Genomic DNA, 21,781 nt, shown 5'->3' on the forward strand with positions numbered 1-21,781 from the left:
TGTGACTGTCAATATTTCAGCAGCACCGAGGAGTGCAGCCCATTATTTCACAGTGTAAGCAGCTTCCTGACATTTGCTACAATTTTTACAGTATTTCTTTTCTAATTTCCTTTTCTGCTTTAATTTTTTTCTTGCTTCTGTCTTGCGTCTTTGGGCTTAAGTAATAACACTATAAATCTTCTTCTTATCTGACTACCTAAGAATCCCTGCACCTAAACCCCTCCTCTGTTAGAGCTTTCTTAAATCTGTAATCATATAATCACAATTTAGAGAGGGACATTTCATTTTCCAATACATCCAAATGGTATTTACACGTTTGTCCTATCCGGCAGTTCTCAGCTATTATTCTATCTCCAATTCATGTCAAATTCCTCTCTTAATTTCTCCGTATGTATACGAGTGCCAATCCTACAACCTGTACAATCTTTCCTATAGGGAAAAGTCCACTATGTACAAGTGTGTAATTTTTGGCTCCGACAAATATGGACATATGGAGGCAAATTTAATGACGGAGCAGACATTAGTTTTGGGTAAAAGGTTGTTACCACAATCGCTGCTCAATTTGTTGAGATCTACAACTTCGCTCCTATGACATTTTGTCGTGTCTTGATCCATTCTACGTTATATACTGCTGCATTTCTCGATTATAATCAAAACTCTCCAGCTCGATTGTGAATTGCAGTAGGCAAGTAAGACTGCCGTTATAGTCTACTAGAAACTCCCAAACTCGACTGTGAATTGCAGTAGGAAACGTGGCCTGCCATTATCATCAAAACTCCCCAACGCGTACCTTACATCGGAAACAACGTATGGGGAACTCCCCTTGGTGTTTCTTGGATAATGCTAAGAGACATGCAATTTAATAAAAATCTTACGTGTACAGTAATTTACGTAGAAATCCGTATACAATGTGGTATGCCGCAGCGAAGCACGGGTACATTTGCTAGTCTATAACAATAAAAGGAAGTGTCTGTCTGTCTGTCTGTCTGTCTGTCTGTCTGTCTGTCTGTCTGTCTGTCTGTCTGTCTGTCTGTCTGTCTGTCTGTCTGTCTGTCTGTCTGTCTGTCTGTCTGTCTGTCTGTCTGTCTGTCTGTCTGTCTGTGTTCATGTGTGCGATGCCCAGCCAAATCCACGGCAAACAAAGATCTAAAATGTTTGTCATAGGTGGGCACAGGTTTTCACCTAAGACGCATGGCGGTGTCTAAGAGCAATTCTTGCTCCACGACATGAAACTGTCAACGTCATCAACAAGCAACACTCACAAGAATTATCCGGTTTTCTATAAATTGAAAAGTCTATCGACACGACATGTCATACAGATGAGGCTGTTAACTACACGACAGAGATTTTGAACAATTTGGAGTCACCTGGAGTACCCTCGAACATCTTGGGGTGGACGATTGTGGCACCGATTATCCTTCTCAGGAATATGAATCCTTCCCTCTGCAGTGAACACGGCTCTGAAACTGATGGCGAATATTATTGAAGCCACCATCATGATTGAGCATCCTCGGACTGTAAGTCCATTGAGTAGGAAGCCATTTTCGGTCCGCGACATGTGTGTGTGTGTGTGTGTGTGTGTGTGTGTGTGTGTGTGTGTGCGAAGCCCAGTTAAATCTACGACGCACAGAGATCTGAAATGTTGACGTAGGACAATCGCTTAAAGTTGTAGGACTCCATCTTCGAAAACGGTGCTTTTACCATTGTCAACTGTACGTCGATTGTTCAAGAGGTCGAAAGGCAAACACAATACAGTACACATCTTACCTCCAAATGGAAGGATATTAACATATTTTATTCCGAAGCTCTAAGGAAACAATATATGTTGTATTATATAACATAGTCTTTCACATGGTTTTAATATTATCTGTACCATCCATCAACCCGGTATCTTAAGCATTGAAAGTAACAATATAATACAAATAAAATAAAGTATTTCATGCAATTTACGTCAACAAGATGCGAGTTAATAAATATAATGTTTTAATTTGCTTTTAAGTAAAGAGTTTAGAAACATCTAACGGTTGAATTAATAAACGCGGGCAAAGCCGCGGGCACATGCTAGTAGTCACTAAAAGACAAAGAGCGCTTTGCACAGAACAATATGTTCCTCGCATTTAATATTTTAATTACATTATTATTTTTATTATTTAGAGACAAACCTCATCGATACACAAAATGAACATCATATTTATAATTTCTGAAAACATTGTACCTGGGAAAACTTCTACGACACTGTGCTTTTCGAGCGACAATACAACGCAAGAAAGTCGAAGAGGTCATGCGCCATAGGCCACCATCGATTATGTTTATTGCACCAATCCAAACTATGAAGAAATATACACCCGAAGACACTCTAGAAGATTTAATTGAGTTAATGGAGTCTGGAAACAGTGTGATTTCACAACATATGCAAGAGGATAGCCCAGCCGAGAAAGAAAACCTCAACCCAAATTTTGCCCATTAACTTACCACGCCCATAAGACTCCCACCTCACCGTCACTCACCATTTATTGTGCTATATTTAACTATTCACTCGAATACAAAAAATGTACTAATAAACCACAAAATAAGCAATCACTTCTGTGAGTTAAAGGAGTTGAAAAATACTTGGAAAATACAGAGCATTCGCCGGGAAACACGGCCGATTGCAGGTGGTTCTATGAAAAAATTGCTCACTGCTAGAACAAGGTCAACTTACCGCAAATATTTCCTGTCAGCCACAATAATATTCTCAATAATATTTCTGCGTCAGAATCGTGCATTATATAAGTAGAATATGGTAAATTAAATAATGGGTAAATAATGTAATTAATTTGTTTACCTTAGAGAGCATCATAGATACATCGATCCGTAGCGTGTATTAAACAGATTTCGAAATACAGGTCTAAATATGTCTCTCTCAATGTAAATATAACAGCCTACTTCCTAAGTGTCTTTAGTCGTAAATTATTGATTTTCAGTACTTTTATATAACAAGTTATCTCATACATTCACCTATCATATTAACCACATAGCCTACCAGGTGGTCATACTTATAAGTGTCCCCAATGCGCAAGTATTGAATGGGTTGTCTAATGACTGATTTTCACAGGCGCATTACTGCTTGCAGATAAGTTAGATCAGGATACCGAGAGATAACAACCGGACGGCCGCTCGCTGCATGTTCCTCAGCGCTACGCGTCGAATGCGCTCCCTTGCATTACTAAGCCTCGTTTTCGAACGCAATGTAGTAGGCTGGTGTCTGGTACAGTAGCACTGCAGATACTGTCAGCATATTGACAATGCCCGGTGTGTTTAGCAACTACGAATACACAGGTATAATAATTTTAATCTATGGAAAATCTGGTGGAATGCAGCCGAAGCTCGCAGATGGTAAACCCAGGAATTTCTAAATAGCCACAAGCATTCTATAGAAGTATTTTTCCGAACAGAATTGCAATTAAAGCTATTGAACCTTTCAAGGCACATATCACACACAGGTAACTGTTCTGTGTGGTAAAATTACTACTATTTGTTTCACATCCGAAATATAGCACGTTGTAGCGCTCCCCTATAAACCAGCGATCAGGCATCCCATTCATCACGATTGCATGCGGAACACTTGTAAGTAGAAATTACGGAGCTGGAGGGCCACCTGATATAACCGAGCAAGTAGCCGCGCGGTTTAGGTCACGTAGCTATCAGTTTGCATTCAGAAGATAGTGGATTAGAGGCTCCCAGCAATCAATGTGCAAACTGTATTTGTGCCGATTTATTTCAACAGCTCTCTCTTACGATAGAGCCTTAGTACATGACGTGAGGTTTCAAACTCGTTGGGCTTAGTAGGCTGCCTTCTAATTCTACTGCAATTTATTGGTGAAAGAATTAATAAAATCGTTTGAATGAATCCCAAGATTATCAAGATTATCAAGATTATCTTTATATTATCAATATAGATTTTTCACGTGGATTTAAATATTGAATGAGTTCTAACGTGAGGTTTTATGAGGTTGAACTAATCTATGGCAGACAAAAGCATTGATTTAATTTATCATTAGAAATCTCTGACCTGCATAACGAATACAATTCATTTCAGTTTATGAATCATGCACATGAGCTATTAATTACGTAGCTGTAAATGTAGCCTATATGAACGTGGTTAGCGATCCAGAATGGAGATAATTTGCGCCTATCTGCAGTGGCAGCCCAGTGGTAATTGTACAACAGCCTCGCGCCGAATTGCCATATTCATGATATCTGATAACGCTGATCGTGACCATGATTTATGTCAACTCACGGATCATTGATAGCTGTCATTTAATTGACATATCAATCATTATCTATGCTTATGTTGAAGGTGCTTTCTTGCTTAAAGCCAGTGCTACGTAGACAAGGGTTTTAATTTCCCGCGAGTTCCAATATTGAGGAAATGCTTGACGGTTATGAGGAGTCAGTGCTTTTTCTAACTCCACACATTTTAGTTGACTTCCCGCATGTGGTCAAAACTTGTAAGACGTGGGCTGGCTGATTCTGGCATTGTATTCATTAACTCGAGTATGACTTACGTGTCCTACATTCCCTTGATCAATTCCTGTTCTAATATTTTGAACTTTCATTTCCAGTGATAACAGTTGGGAAGAAACTCAGATTAATTTTTAGTTTGGAAACAAATACGAAAATGAAACAGTTGGACCATTTCATATACTAAATAATTTTGTTTCTTTGTATTTTTCCATTATAGTATTATAGTGAACGCAGTCAAATCAAGACGAAAGACAACTAATATCGTGAATCTGCAGTTGCGATCAACAGTACTATGTATGGCGGAAGTGATCCCTGAAATAAAAAGGGAAGGCTGATGAAGGACGTGAAAATTAAAGACTGCTTAGACTTTTCAAATATAATACTACTTCGGTCGTAAAAGAGTTGAACAAGGGAGTTCATATGGGAAAAGGAAAGTGAGAATACTGGCGCAAGTAAGTATAAGCAATTCCAGAATCTGTTTGGACACAGGTGGTCGCCAAACCACATTTCCAAGATGACAGCCTGGGTGCCCATTTAGTCACCTCTTTCTATAGGCAGGGGATACCGTGGGTGTATTCTACCACCGCCACCCACAGGGGGTCATTTATTCTACGAAACACCTAAATTATGATACTTTATCAGGAGAGGAGGTAGTTTTTTGAAAATATATAGCAAGTCGGAAAGATTGTGCATTCGGGACTACCCTCTCGAGGCCAAATGGTTCCAATTAATTGGAGTCTACATTCCATATTTTCCATCATCTTGCTAAGTAACTCCTCCATATTCCCTAATGATATCATTTGGAATCACTGTTCCATTTTCCTTATTTTCCTAAAATTTTATGGATTTTTGCATCTACCGGTACTTACACCTATGGGGATTTTGGAGAATTTTATTTTCACGCGTCAGATAAATGTTAGCTGGAGAGTATTAAATGTTAACATACTATCTGAACTCTTCGCCAGATAGAGAAGTAGAATTCACCAACTGTTCTTAGAATTCAATTTTCTGCAAGAAACTTAATACGTGTTTCTTCGTAGATGTAGCAGTCTTCCAGGAAAATGCGTTTTTCTGTGTTTTGACGTATATTTTACCAGAGAAAGACAAAAAATGGAGTAACTGTTCGTCTAAACAAAAAGGAAGCTTAAATGCAGGATTGAAAATTAAATTGCCTATCAAAATATCCCTATATGTTTTCTCTCTAATTCTGATCTTCCGCCAGAAAATTTCACTTTCTACTTGTTAAAGGGACTTTTCGAGGGTGATACGGCTGAATAGTTTAGGGTGAAAAATCGTTCTTTTAGTGGGGCATGACCAACAGGAGTTATCTACTCTACACTCTATGAAGTAAAATGTGGAGCAGGCAAAGGAAAGGTACTGTACATCTACGACACTTAAAGAAATACTTTTTCTAATCTGTTAGAAGTACAGGAATACTAATTATAATTGCCTATCACTATTGCTGGCCAGGTGCAACCCTGCTAAGGTTGACCCTCCGATGAGGGTGGATGGCATCTGCCGTGTACCAGAAACTGCGTGTTATTTTTACAATTATTCTTATTAATATTATTATTACTAAATAAATTACAATTAGGAGATATACCGATGGCAATGCTTGCGTACAGTATTGTAACAATGAAGTAACCATAAAACATAAATATATGGGTTTAAGTCAAAGTTTAGCCCCCATCGGCATAGGGGGTGAGAAGAAAATGTCCAGAAATGACCGAGATTAAGGATGTGTGAATGTTCCAGCGTAGCTCTCAATCAAACTTGGTACAAAAATGACACTATCTGGAAACAAATACAGTGGGGGCAAGACACCCCTAGGTAAGGGATAGAATGTAAAAACAATCGAAAACGACCGATATTAGCGTCAAATTCGTAGTTTACGGGGTTGCTGTGATAAATTACGATACTCTGGATACCGTTTAAGTCGAAGTTCAACCTCCACCCCCATGGGGGAGGACAAGAATATGTCCAAAATGACCGATATTTATGTTGAGTCCACAGTTTCAAGGGTCCCAGGCCTGATTGGTGACAGTTCCAGTGACAGTTGGAATCGGGTACATCATATCTATAGTGCGAGACGTAAATACATAGAGTTATAACTTACTTTTATTATTTGTTTCAAAGGATTAGCTACTTTAGTGACAATACGAACTGCCACAAGGAAATACTTTAACACGTAACTATAATCTCAAACTAAAAATAAAATTAAACACTTAACAATAACTCGAAATTTGCAAAAGAATTCGTACGTTATTAGTCAACCTCACATTAAAGAAATTACAAAAAAATCACTTTAAACAGTTATTGCAAATCCTAAAATTAAACATTGAAAGAAAGTACCCGAGCAGAGCCGGGTACTACAGTTAGTAATTTATAAATCATTGTAAAAGTATTTTATTTCTGTATTATCATTAATAAGGTATTTCCGTGAGATTAGGAGCGCGGAGCTCTAAGCTTGCATCCGGAATAAAGTGGGTTCAAACCCCACTGTCCGCAGCCCTGAAGATGGTTTTCTGTGGTTTCCCATTTTCACACCAGGCGAATGCTGGGGCTGTACCTTAATTAAAGCTGCAGCCGCTTCTTTCCCATGCCTAGGCCTTTCCTCTCCCATCGTGGCCATAAAACCTATCTGTGTCGGTGCGACGTAAAGCAAAAATATAAAAATAATAACAAAGATATTAGCTATATTAAACAATCTCCGACAACTGTAAAAGTTGTTAGTGGGACGTAAAGCCAATAACATTATTTATTTTACTAAATAATGTTCTACTGTTGGCAAATTTTTTAGCGAATGTGCAGAAAATGACTGCGGAATAAATGTCGGCATTCATCGCAGGAAAACGAATTTTCATGACTTTCGTACACAAAGCCAGAATGATAGTTTATGGCGTTTCATAATTAGAGGAGCTATCGACTTTTACGCCAAGGTGACCTAATTCAAACAGTGCCCGAAACGTACAAAGGCCATGGAACATGATATCACAAAGGCTGCGCATTTTAGTGATGCAAACTGATGACCTCAAACGTTGAATCTATATATTCGATGTTGTAACCACTTACTCAAATCTAAAAGTAATCAAGGACTTACAACCTGTTATTGGAGGTGTATCTAACGAAATGCTCAAGTGCTAAGTATTTGCTCTTATAAAGAGCAAATTACTAAACTGAGTAAGAGGTCATTCAGCACTACAAAAAAGACATAATAACAAAATTCAACGAGGAAGAAATTAAAACCACAGACACGCAATAACAATCGAATAAATAACACGAACGGTAGAAAAGGAAAACAAAGGACTGGAGTTGGAGATGTTTATACAAGCTGCGATCACAAGCTTTAAAGGAATACGACATCCATATTATAAGTATAGGGTTACCATCCGTCCAGCTGTTTCCGAATATGTCTTACTTTTTTCACGTTTTCAGTCTGTTCGGCAGCATTTAAATTATCTTTAATTGTCTGGCATTTAATTATTTTCATTTTGAAAAGTAACAAGAAATTTTAAGAATTCTTATATAAGTCTTATCATATCAATAATAGTAATAAAATGAAATTCGTCATAAACACATACTGTAGCCCTGTAAAGCGTTACTTCTGCGCAGTACAAGAGAAGAGAGTCGTGACTGCGTAGGTTGGGGATTATCCGTCTTCTTGTGTCGAATTTGTTCTTGTAATCTTGCGCAAGTCGTGTAGCCCACTGAGATGTGAGTCAAGAGAACTGTGAATGTGTGCTGACATTATCAAAGTAAAATTAAATTGAAAGGGTGAAAGTGTAACTCAAAATACAAATTATACACCTTTTGACGAACTGAAGTAAAAGTGTCCTTGTTTTAGAGATGATCGTGATGAAAGTGAAGCAAATGTGAGATATGTGATTCCTTGGTGTCGGTGATCTTTAGAGACAAGTTAATAATTTAAATATAAGTAAATCTATTAGGTCCATTGTTGTATCATTTACTTGGACCCGTGATATGTACGTTCGTCAATAATTATCGTACGTGTGCCGCCAAATATTCTTCGACTCACCAAAGAAATTCTCAGCATTTTTGGCACAAACTTGTACTTCAGCCTGTCTTCGAGGGTCGAAATTACTATCTGTAATGTAGTTGGAAATTCTTAATGGATTATTAATATACCTTCTGAATAAAAGTTGCACTTTCCAGGTTTCAAGCCGCATTCGAATGGAATCAAAACAGGTATTGTAGTATTTCATTACAAATCATATTGAGTGCAGTTGTAGCTTGGAGTTTTACTCTTACGTCTGTGGATCTGCGCACACTTGAGAGAGCTACATACAACTGTCATAAACACTGGTGTGGAGAGATTTATCCCAACTTTAATTTTTATCCTGCTGACTTATCATTGTGATACAGAAGGCTAAATTGAGAGGAAACTGCCTCCATTTAAGAACTAATGGTATACCTGGATTCGCAGCTGCGAACTCTATTCTTGGAATAAAACACTCTTTCTCCTGAAGCTGAGTTCAATTTCATAATGAACGATATTTTTGTATACCTTACGCAGATTCATTGCCTGCTCCCATTTCTTGATGGATCCATCCCTTGGCACAGACCAGAGTAAAGTGTAGCTTTCACTGAAGTCCCAATCTCATCCATGGTTGTGACAATATGGAAGCTGCTGGGGTATGGGTGGTGCTGAGTATTGACATTCAGAGCACGACTAGTGCATCTGAATGTTATGAAAGGTGTTGCTCATAGGGTCAGTCGTGCTGCAATAGCACTTTCTGACCCAGTCAGGAAAGCAATGGCAAACTCCCTCACTCCTCGTCTTGCCTAGTATGCCTCATTTTGGTCCTGCCATTGGTTTTTGGGGTTTCCTTATAATCGCATAACCTTTGGTGATGCTATTTGAGGATCCAACCAGCCTCTGGGCTGATGACCTAACAGACAGACACGTAGATTCAATCTCGTCAAATTTCGTAGTTCAAACGGACGCTGATAGATACAGCAGTGTATCTGCATCACCATGGCGAATATCAGACAATAATTTCGCTGATAGAAACGTATTTTTCTTTAAAAAGTACAAAAGTCGTGGTAGCGAGAGATTCATTTTAAAGAAAATATAACAAAACTATAAGTGGTTTCAATTTCAGCTGTTGAAACATTGTCCTTTTCTCAATAATGCTGTGAATTATTATTATTATTATTATTATTATTATATATATATAGAGAGAGAGAGGGATATGCTGCCCTCGAGGTGCAGACTGGCTATTCAACAATCTTGGTAGGCCAGTACTAATAAACGAGAGGCATCATGATTATCAGATATGTTAGACCTGAATAAGCGACAGCAGTATTGAAACATTAAACCAAGCAGAGTAGCCGCACTTGTTAACGCGCTGCGGATATGTCGCCAAATTCTTCATTCGAGAGACGCGTGTGTTCGAACCCCACCGTTGGCTCTGACGAGAACGATTTTCCGTGATTACCCATTTTCACTTCCTGGCAAATGTCGTGAAAGTTCCTATTCATAAGCTACAGCCGATTCTTTACCCCTCCTCACCCAGATATCACTCATAATCATTCATTTCATCCTCATAATTTTCTCAACTCAGGTTGGCGTCGGGAAAAACGGGCCACACACATTCATCTCACCTTATGACCGATCCTGAAAAAAAAAAAAAAAGAAAAAAAAAAGAAATCATAGGACTAAGGAGCAGACATACATACAGGCTTGAACATAAAATTATATTTATTAGTATAAGTGTTTAGTGTTTGTTTTCTTTTTCCTTTTCTTACAATTTGCTTTATGTCCCACCGACACAGGTAGGTGTTATGGTGACGATGGGATAGGAAAGGGCTACGAGTGGAAAGGAAGCGGCCGTGGCCTTAAGTAAGGTACAGCCCCAGCATTTTGCTGGCGTGAAAATGGGAAACCACGGAAAAACATACTCAGGGCTGCCCACAGTGGGGTTCGAACCCACTATCTCCCGGATGCAAGCTCACAGCTGCGCGCCCCGAACCGTACGGCCAACTCACCCGGTGGGTCATTCTTTTACCTTTTCCATCCTCAATGAGGATTTTAACCTTGACGTTTCTCTGGTTTCAAAAATTACCTTAACAGATCATTAATCATCCCTTAATGTAATATTATATGTGGTTAGCGAAGGATACCGGAAAGAAAAGTTCACCTGGTAGTAGCCACAAAGGGAATATAGTATGCTCAATTACGAATTGTCCTAACGATGCAATCGCTCGGGAAGGAAGGTTTAGCCGCCTTCCTTTCCCTCGCTCCCCCAGTCGCAGCAGGAAGGTACGAGCTAACTGATCAGATCACTGTCACAATGCAATTGCCCGCGCCATTCGACCTTACACCAGACAGAGGGGAAAGGCCTCACTGCCGTCGTGTCCTTGTCTACTCGACCCTGACCAAACCACTGATCAATCAACAGCAAGGACTGAGGTAACAGAGATCAGAGGTCAATGTCAGAAACAGCGCTTGCTTGTAAATACTAGTTCGCATTCTTTCTCACATAGCAATTAATACCTGTACAATTCTAGAATAGTAAATGCATCCGTTAAACCCACAACAATTCAAATTATTTTGCTATATATTTAACTTTTAGCGAGCCAGCATGTGTGGTTCAGACGGTAGAGCGACAACCAAATGAGCTCGAGTTGATGGGTTCGAAACCCGCTCAGTCCACTGAAAATATGTGATGTTAAACCACTGAAGTAATAATAATAATAATAATAATAATAATAATAATAATAATAATAATAATAATAATAATAATACCGAGTTCGATAGCTGCAGTTGCTTAAGAGCTGCCAGTATCCAGTATTCGGGAGTGGGAGATAGTGTGATCTAACCCCGCTGTCGGCAGTCCTGAAGATGGTTTTCTATGGTTTCCCATATTCACACAAGGGAAATGCTGTACCTTAACTAAGCCCTTTCCTGTCCCATCGTTGCCATAAGACCTATCTGCGTCGACGTAAAGCAAATTGTTAATAATTTGAATAATAATATCATCATCTCATATGAAATACCTTATTAACCAATGCAGTGTCCGACTCGCTGGCTGAACGGTCAGCGTACTGGCCTTCGGTTCAGAGGGTCCCGGGGATTTTAACCTTAATTGGTTAATTCCAATGGCTCGGGGGCTGGGTGTTTGTGCTGTCCCCAACATCCCTGCAACTCACACACCACACATAACACTATCCTCCACCAGTTACCTACACATGACAGATGCCGCCCACCCTCATCGGAGGGTCTGCCTTACAAGGGCTGCACCCGGCTAGAAATAGCCACACGAAATTATTATTATTAACCAATGCAGTACCGATTTCCATTTTCCCAGTGGATTAGTCGTTGTCCATCAGTTCTCAAGGTAGAAGGTTCAATCCTGCCTTAAGTCAATGGAATATGAGTATGTTTAATAGTGCCGTTTCATGCCTTGCAGTATTATTATTATTATTATTATTATTATTATTATTATTATTATTATTATTATTATTATTATTATTATTATTATTATTATTATTATTATATCTCTGGGGACCAGTGGACAAGCTCCGTTCTCTAGACCACAAGAACACGAATTTAAATGCGGCAAGTGTATTAGAATTAAAGCACACACGTCACCCAAGAGGGTAGCGGTTCCTTCCCGTCTCGTAGAATGTAGAAGGAATGCCGAAATGAACACTTAGGGACCCTAGATGTCCTCAAAATTAACTTTCTACAACACGATAGGCCTAACGGAGGCGTATTATTATTATTATTATTATTATTATTATTATTATTATTATTATTATTATTATTATTATTATTATTATTATTATTATTTCCCTACATACGAATCAAATGGCGTCTTCTGTCTGTCTGTCTGTCTGTCTGTCTGTCTGTCTGTCTGTCTGTCTGTCTGTCTGTCTGTCTGTCTGTCTGTCTGTCTGTCTGTCTGTCTGTCTGTCTGTCTGTCCTCCGAACCAAAATAACTTATAAACCAACGGCGGAATTAAATGAAATTTTGCGCAGTCATTCTCAAATGAGTTAGCAACGTCTTATTTCAAACAACACAACAGGAAATACAATATTTGCGAAATTATTAATGAAAAATCGCGTATAGCTTAATTCAAGGCCATGTACCGTGCTTTCATATGCAGGCGATAACAGTCATATTGTAGTGACCGTGGCCTTAATTAAGGTACAACCCCAGCATTTGCCAAGTGTAACAATTCGAAACCACAGGAAACCATCTTTACATCTACCTACGGTAGCATTCGAACCCACCATCTCCCGAATTCAAACTTACAGCAACGCCACCGAAACCGCTCGGCCAACTCGCTCGGTATGTTGATAGTCTGTAGTTTACCTAGCGTGGTGAAATTTGTTTCGCTCTGGTAGAGGTTTTCTTAACCAAAATATTTCTAGTAAATTATATTTCCTAACTGATCCTAGATAACTAGCATGGTAAATTACAGAGTGCTCCAAAAGCACTCACGCTAATTATCCAAGGTAACGTGAACTAAAGCCACTTCGGATGAGTCACACAGACAGAAAAATTCAATAGTAAAAAAGTATCGTATCGTTTTATTAAACTTCCCATATCCTAGTGAATATGATATCATTCAGAAACAGAGGAAAGGATCATTCACGCTTACTTTTGCAGAAAAAAATATTGCAACCATACCACCCACGCCACTGCCCCATAGAATTATACGACAGCATCATTGCCCCCCAAACCGGGCTACCGCCATACAGCACCATACGCAAAGGCGTTCGATGATACAGGACCTTTTCAGTCTAGAGTCAGATGCCACCTCATCTAGAAAGCGAAGAAAGTACACTTCAAACTGATGGGTGAACAAAAGCTCTTTCGACCGTGCAAGGATCAACTGCACTTCCTCCGTTCCATAGAATCAAACCTCCGGCCTCCCAGTGCCAGGGTGCGTTCGCGGCATCAGATCAAAATACAACACTAAACTAACTTAAAGGCATGAGTGAACGGAGGAAGCTAGGATGCATTTCTACGGCAAATGATAAGCAAAGAAATTTAACCCTATGTATTATACCTTGATAAACACATAATTAATTGAATGCAACCCTGAATAATACTACAATAATAAAAACAAATTGTACAATGTCTAATGGACCAAATACAAACTCGGAGATATGACTCCGTTCATCAAGAATCTGAACAATTCATTACATTTGATAATTTAATCAGTTGATCGACCCTCTCCTTTGTGACATGACAATGAATACACCTAGATCATTTAAACATTCTTAATTTGAAATATTATTAAGTAAAGGAATATCCTTGTAAATGCGACGGTTCTCATTACAAGCTTTCCTCACTATTAGAAGAAACACACTATCTACGCTAAAATTGGAGACAACTTGGAGTGGTCGCCTAACTAATTAACTATACTTCTAATTAATAAACAAATAAATAAACTAACACTAGTGGGAACTATCGCAACCAACAATAAAATTAAACAGATATTGGGTCCGAAATCGAACCCACATCTCAATGAACCCGATGAAAAAATGACGAGACAGAACCTGTCCTCGAATTCATACATAAAACATGAAATAAATCTCAAAGAACATATTCCAAAATTATGTACAGACATTATAAACAGAAGTAACAGCAACAAACACATGCGACTGGCTGCATTTCAAGGAATAAAAAACTTGTGTGTGACGAAATTCCAGGGTCTGCCTTGTGCTTCGAACCGTAGGTCTCCAGGATGCCACCGACAAATGGGTCTCTAAAATTTCCTGTCTCAATTATTCATAAGATCAACACACAATACAATACTGGCGTTCCAGTTATTTAATTTCTTTACGGAAATAAACCTGAAAGATTTAAATGGATATCTTCTAAACGCGATCGAATATTTGTGAATCCTTAAGCTTTCAGTCTTGGTGGAAAGGCTTGAACAATACTCTTGGCAGAATCGCTTCTTACAAGGGCGTGCTAGCGCACCCTATTCACCCCATAAATAATACAACGCAGAGTCATACCTTATAATGGCTAACCGGAGATCATTTTAAACACACTCAAGGCGAGACGAACAGTCTCCCCGAGGAAACATCGTGGCAAATGTACTGTATATCATTTCAAGCTTCATTGGCTTATTAATTCTCTGCCCGCTTACAATTAACCCGCGAAGACTGGCGCATGGGTGTTTTTGACCCAAGACATTAATATTAGCCTATGATTCTGATTTGCCCTCAGATTTACTCAAGGCGCCAGTCCTCACGTGACTTTTCGGTCAAATCAGTGCTTATTTTGATAGCTGTGTTGATGGGTTGGAATAAGGAACAAGAACGTTTAAAATGATTAATTGATGAAGTAGTTAAAGAAGATGAAGAGGAGGAAGAAATCGGTGGACAGGCAAGTGGAAGTGAAGATGACTGTGTGTCAGAAAGTGAGCTTAGCAAAATATTTGCTGAACAATCATTGGCTTGTTTAGTCGGAACGATACGTAAGAATAAAAACGAAATTCCTCTTAGTTTTGTACAACACAAAAATAGACCACAATATTAAAGTAAATTTGCATTTGGTAATCAAGTGACTCTGGTATCACACGTTCCGAGGAAAGGAAAGACCGTGCTGCTCCTATCAACAATGCAGCATGACGCACCCACTGATGGAGAAACCGGTGACAAACAGAAGCCGGAGATGAATACATTTTACAACTGCACAAAGTCTGGCGTTAATGTTGTTGACGAGCTTTGTGCAACGTACAACGTTGTACGTGTGAGTAACCGCTGGCCACTAATGGTATTTTATTCCATGCTGAATGTAACTGGCATACATACTCTCATTCTCTACCGATCAAAGGGACCTGATAAGGTAGTTAGATGAGCTTTTCTCAAGCAGTTGTCTCATGAAATGTTCCACGAACACATGAAAAGCCCAGTAATAGTGGAGAACTTTCTTCGTTCACTGAAGTCGAAGGACCTCCAGCTAAGAAAGGCCGAACAAGATGTGGGTATTGCACTTCCAATGCTGACAGAAAGACGAATACTGCGCGCAACAATTGTGAAATAATGAATTGAGGTCAACACACCACTCCCATATGTCTCCAGTTTATGGGTATCGCTACCAGCAAGCATGAATAGAAGGGCACATTTTGGACGGCCATAAATTCTTGAAGAATACTGGTAACGATTTGTGAGTGATTGAAAACGTTTATTGAGACTTGTGTTATATATTAATGTGAATATTTCTTTGAATTGTTGACCCTAAGTGACTGAAATTGAAGATAAATACTTCCCTGCCAATATTAAGTCCTATTTTAAATTTCATGAAATTATTGTAATTATTTTGCACGTTATATTGAATATATTTTTAAAAATCACATCGAACCATTTAGAATAGTTCATTAGAACAGTCCAGGTGCAAATTCATTTCGTACGTACTGCATGATGGATAAAAATAGATTTTAAATATCTGGGTCAAATACACCCATACGCCAGTCTTAGCGCTATATTTCTTCGCGCCATTCCTCCAGGGTTAATCTTTTCATTGTCACATCCATAGACTTGGAATACCCAGGTTCACACCTAGTCGATCGCACAGATAAGTCAGCCTATGTTTTCCTATAAATTTGAACTCAGGCAAAAATCTCAAATGGATTTACGGATATCCATAACTTTTTTCTCATTTAAAAGAAAAGCATATACTTCTTGACATAGAAGGAAAACTTTACCTAAAAATGGGAGGACGTTCGTTCGTGTCCAGGCTTCTCACAAATTAAAAAATTTAATACAGCCATCTCTATATTCTACTCATGCAAATTTACTTTAAAACTAGAGTGCCTTCCTACACCCATGATTATTATGCCAATACTGGCATTTTGAAGACACTACCGTCATGCATTACCATTATAGATTAAAATATTCCATATAAATGAATATATTAATTTTATCGTTAGATATCTTCAATAAAACAAATCTATGTTTTACCCTCTCAATCTAAAGAACTCTCAACCTTTCTGATATTTCATCACTAAATCATGCACATGAGTTACTTTAAATTTATATTTTATAGGCCGGAAAATGTAGCCCATATTACAGAATTTCCGTTCTCATCGTATTAAACGTTATTTAATAAAATATGAAGACCACTCACAAGTCTCTCCCTAATTCAAAATACATGCAATTTACATTACTAACCTAGCTTATGTGATCTACATATTTACATAAAAATAACCGTGCAATTTACTAGGATAATATTTGAAATTTGATGTATTCATCGTCATGTCCAGAAATCCGAGGTTCTGACCTCAGCAAGGCCCTTGGCGTCGCTTAAACCCTCATGGCGCTGGCGGGGATCACTGGTTCAAATCCTCTTCTACTCCTGCTGATCACCTTCATAATCCTAGGGTCCTCTTCTTCACTGCAACAAGTCTAATGACGTTCGATTAAATTACGTCATTCACTAACACAATTTTCGAAACATTAACACAATTCCCGCGGTCGGATTTCCGGCGATGTAGGCCTACTTATCCCGTTATTCAAAATTATCACATACTGTCTGTACTTTAACTGTATCTGTAACTCGGTCACAGTTTTTCACACAGCGTATTGGCAAAATGTATATTAGCACTCCCGAATACAGGTAAGGCCAGGACACCAGCGGACAGTGTGTCTGACTCCGATATTTCCCGTCAAGTCATCCCTTCTTCAACATGGCAGTCCCTTATATAATTTCACCCCTACACAAACAACAGACGGTGAACAGTCCCCACCACATTTTGCATATCAGTGGTTCTACGAGTTGTGTGACATCGTCAATGCGCTCAATTATGTGACTCAGACTTTTAAGTAATATGGTTATGTGCGGAAAACAAATCGATGGGCGGTGTATCTAACATTCATTTTCAAAATGATGCCTTCTCGAGGATCCCCCGTAGGGAGTCTGCGTTCTCAGCAAGCGTGGGTACGCTACTGGTGCTTATATAAGCTTCTGGTGCCGTAATTTTCCACACGTTGAAATATTATACAAATTTTAATTTTGGCAGAGGTCTACTCTAAAAACATGATATGCCGAGGTTCCCCTTACTAATTAATAAGCTTATTTCGAAATCTTACAATACAAATCAAGCTTACACGTTGGCATTACCGTGTTTCGGCCATTTTTAGTGGACAGAGTTATTGCTATATATTTTCCTTCCTTGTCATTTTTCAGTGAGCTCGCAGTTGCGATCAATAGTATTCTGTAAAAAGGAAGTCAGCTCCCAGACGAAACTCTCTTTACATCGGTCTGTTTTTTGACCAACTTTGCTTTATGCGAGCGAAAGCTGGGTGGACTCAGGATATCTTATTCATAAGTTAGAAGTAACAGACATGAAAGTAGCGAGAATGATTCCTGGTACAAACAGGTGGAAACAATGGCAGGAGGGTACTCGGGATGAGGAGATAAAGGCTAATTTAGTAATGAACTCGATGGACGAAGCTGTACTCATAAACCGGCTTCGGTGGTGGGGTCATGTGAGGCGAATGGAGTAGGATAGATTACCTAGGAGAATAATGGACTCTGTTATGTAGGGTAAGAGAAGTAGAGGTAGACCAAGACGACGATGGTTAGACTCAGTCTCTAACGATTTAAAAATAAGAGGTATAGAACTAAATGAAGCCACAGCACTAATTGCAAATAGAGGATTGTGGCGATGTTTAGTAAATTCACAGAGGCTTGCAGACTGAACGCTGAAAGGCATAACAGTCTATAATGATCATGTATGTATGTATGTCATTTTTCATAGCTCGCTCTCTTTCTGGGGATTTCTCCGGTTATGACAGACTGGTGATTACACCACCAAATCGGAGGTGTTCTGAAAACTGATGCAACCTGGTGCAACTTCACTCCAATATGGACAAAGGAGTTTGACAAAGGTTTCCACTGCGTAAATCAATTTTTAATTAATTATGTGTATGACCGATACGGTCACAATATACTGCAGTATGTAGGCGATTCGAATACCAGATATAAGTGCTGTAATATAATGCTTATTTTAAGCACTGTATTGTTATGTTTTAACACTGTAAGAATCGTTCCTCTCGCAGTAGTACGTATGTTGAAGTTATAATAAAATGAAACAACATAGGAAACACTGATCACTTTAAGCATTCTGAAGAAAGAGTTTTGGGCTTTTTTTTTCATTGTGGTATCTCGTTTCTTTGCCATAGCGCGGCACGGAGTTCACGACAAATGGTTTAAGAATTATGGCTTTTCAAAAAGTAATCTTGTATTTTATACTAACAGATTTGACTCGGATAATTGGGCGCTTCGGATAATCGGGGCTCTCATGTATTTGATTTATTTTATACTCACGCACGTTTATTATCATAACTTATTTAATTGTGTAGCTGTTTGTTAAATAGTAAAATTAATAAAAGTCGAGCTCCATATCCTCCTGTAGATAGTTTCTGGAGCTCTGGAGCTCTCTTTACACACAGCTAATCAATTAAATGGACGGTATGTCTATCCCTTAGACCCATTTCCTGATACGCGGTCGGGATTAGGTGAGTTGAAATTATACGGCATGTTTTGTCTGAGTGACATGAAATTAACACTTTCGACTTCCGTTATATTTTACATTATTATTATTATTTACATTATTATGTGCGATTCATAAATACGTATTATACAGTCTGCTCATGAAGTTCAAAGACGATTTGAAAAACGATTTCTCAGGTGATGTTCCAAGTCGTAAAACAGTCCTTATATTTATAAAAAAAATCACGAAACTAGAAATATCATTCATAAGAAACAAAGAAAGCCCAAAGACATGGAGATCACAAGCTGACATGTGGTCAGCACGACGATTCCTCTCCGCCGTTTTTTGTGGCTTTCTACACTGGATCGACTATCTCATCGCCCGTCATGTAGGCTGAGAGAACTCCAGGTAAAGCTCCTAGTAACCTAGCCGGAAATCGAACCCGAGGCCGTCAATAGAAAAGCAAACATTTCTGAAATTGTACGTGATCATGGTCGCTGGACGTAGGCATGGTGACATGGTATTACATTTCAAAAACCGCCCATACGTTATCTAGGATTTCAATTGCAGCTGCCTTGGGCAGAAACCAATGACGTAATATTTCGGCTTTCATTGCCTATTAAGTGAACGCAGATTCCATTGTTGAGACCTGTTATCTAAAAAAAAAGTATACTGTATCTGCAGGTGACTAGTGAAAAAATGTCCTCTGTAACAAATGGGCGTACTCTGAAAAAGTCAAAGTTAAATATCAACAGATGTGTACCGCTGTATACATACAGTATATAGACTACATATGGTGTACCGCCAGGATAATTATAGCTGTTGTTGAACTGGGGAAGATAACTGCATAAACCAACTGACGCTGGTATTGAGAGAATGTGGCCATCTGTGCTACAGGAGTGAAAGCAAAACACTATTTCAGTTTAAAATAACTTTTACAGACAAAACATCCGCTTCCATTCGGCAGTATTATATAGACTATAACTTGCTGAATTTCATATCCTGAAATATATTTTAAACCAAGTGGTAAAGACAAGTTATATCATGTAACTCAGTGAAAAACCTATTAATAAAATCCAGGTCGATGGTGGTTATTGCTGTTTTAAGAGAATTTGCAAAGGGCCTGCTATCCTCTCCGAGGACTCATGAGAGGAAAGAATGGAAAAGGCTCATCCTTCGATGAATGAGCTTATTGGAAAAATAAAACGAATATCCATAAAGAGTGTGAAAATGCAAGAAACTCTAACCCAAGTAAATCTGACACCATATTGTTTGGAAGGGGACAAGCGTTAAACAAGACAAGTCTGCTAGAAAACATGGAAGTAAGGAGCCTGGCATAAGTGAAAGCAATACCGGACTCAGATAGGGGTACTTGGTCGTCAATCTACTCTCACCAATTGAAAGGCCTGAGATGCCCCTTCTAGTCACCGCTTACAACAGGTAGGAGATTCGTGGATGTGTTCTATAACTTGTTTTATGACACATGGCTGTCTTATGACTGGGAATCGCCTGAAAATTTGTATCCCGAAATGAGTGATAAAAAATGTGTGACGGGATGTTAGCTAGCAGCCGTGCAGGTTGTGATGTGAAATATTGATGAATTGGCATGACTGAAAAACGAAGGGCGCGTACCGGGAAATCGCCGATCTTCCGTAAATTTTGCACAGACGTCAAATGAACCAAGAATAACACAAAGGTCAAAATGCTTCTTTCTTTAATTAACGCATGCGCTCTACAGAAAGCGTTGAAGTTCGTTTGAATTAGCGCGTTTGGCTACGCAGACTGCGGCGCGTGCGGGGTTCGCTCGTCTAGGGATCGCTCCACTGATCTTCTTTTCTATTCCGTTAGTAAATGCGTAGCACATCGTGAAAATTATGTAGTGGCATTAAGAGAAAAAATGTAATTCCGGCATTGATTGTGGGTCAATAAAGGCAATAGAATACGTTTGCGTCCGCCTCTGTCGAGCAGCGGTTAGCGTGATTAGCTGCCACCCCCCAGAGGACCGGGTTCGATTCCCGGTTCTACCACGAAATACCAAAAGTGGTACGAGAGCTGGAACGGGGTCCACTTAGCCTCGGGAGGTCAACTGGGTAAAGAAGGGTTCTATTCCCACGTCAGCCATCCTGGAAGTGGTTTCCAGTGGTTTCCCACTTCTCCTCCAGGCAAATGCCGGGATGGTACTTATCTTGAGGCCGCGGCCGCTTCCTTCTCTATTCCTTGTCTATCCCTTCCAATTAACCACCCCCGCAAAGCCACCTGTTCAGCATAGAATGCGAGGCCACCTGAGTGAATTACTGGTCCTCCTCCCCAGTTGTATCCCCTGACCGAAAGTCGCACGCTCCAGGACACTGCCCTTGAGGCGGTAGAGGTCGGATCTCTCGCTGAGTCCGAGGGAAAAGCCAACCCTGGAGGGTAAACAGATTAAGAAGGCAGAAAGAAAGAAAGAAAGAAGAATAAGTTTGTTATAGTTAAAATAAAGGTTAATCAGATAACAAAGCACGTGTAGCTGTATAGGCCCTGAGTTAGATCCCCTTTTGATGCAGTGGATTCTATACTTATCAACTCCAAATTCCATACAGATGTTTCTGGAAAACTAATTGTTTGATGTAAATATACCGTTATCTATTCGAGTTTCATATATTGAAATATTTATAACCATTCGATTTTCCTAAGGGGCAATTAGAAACCATATTTTATCCAATCACACTCCGTATTAGAAAGAACATTCGTCTTCTTCTCCTCCTTATACTGTTTCAACCTTTGGTACCGCCTGCTAAAGGAATGTTCGCGA

The sequence above is a fragment of the Anabrus simplex genome, chromosome 3 (genome assembly GCF_040414725.1).
Source record: "Anabrus simplex isolate iqAnaSimp1 chromosome 3, ASM4041472v1, whole genome shotgun sequence".
NCBI lineage: Eukaryota > Metazoa > Arthropoda > Insecta > Orthoptera > Tettigoniidae > Anabrus > Anabrus simplex.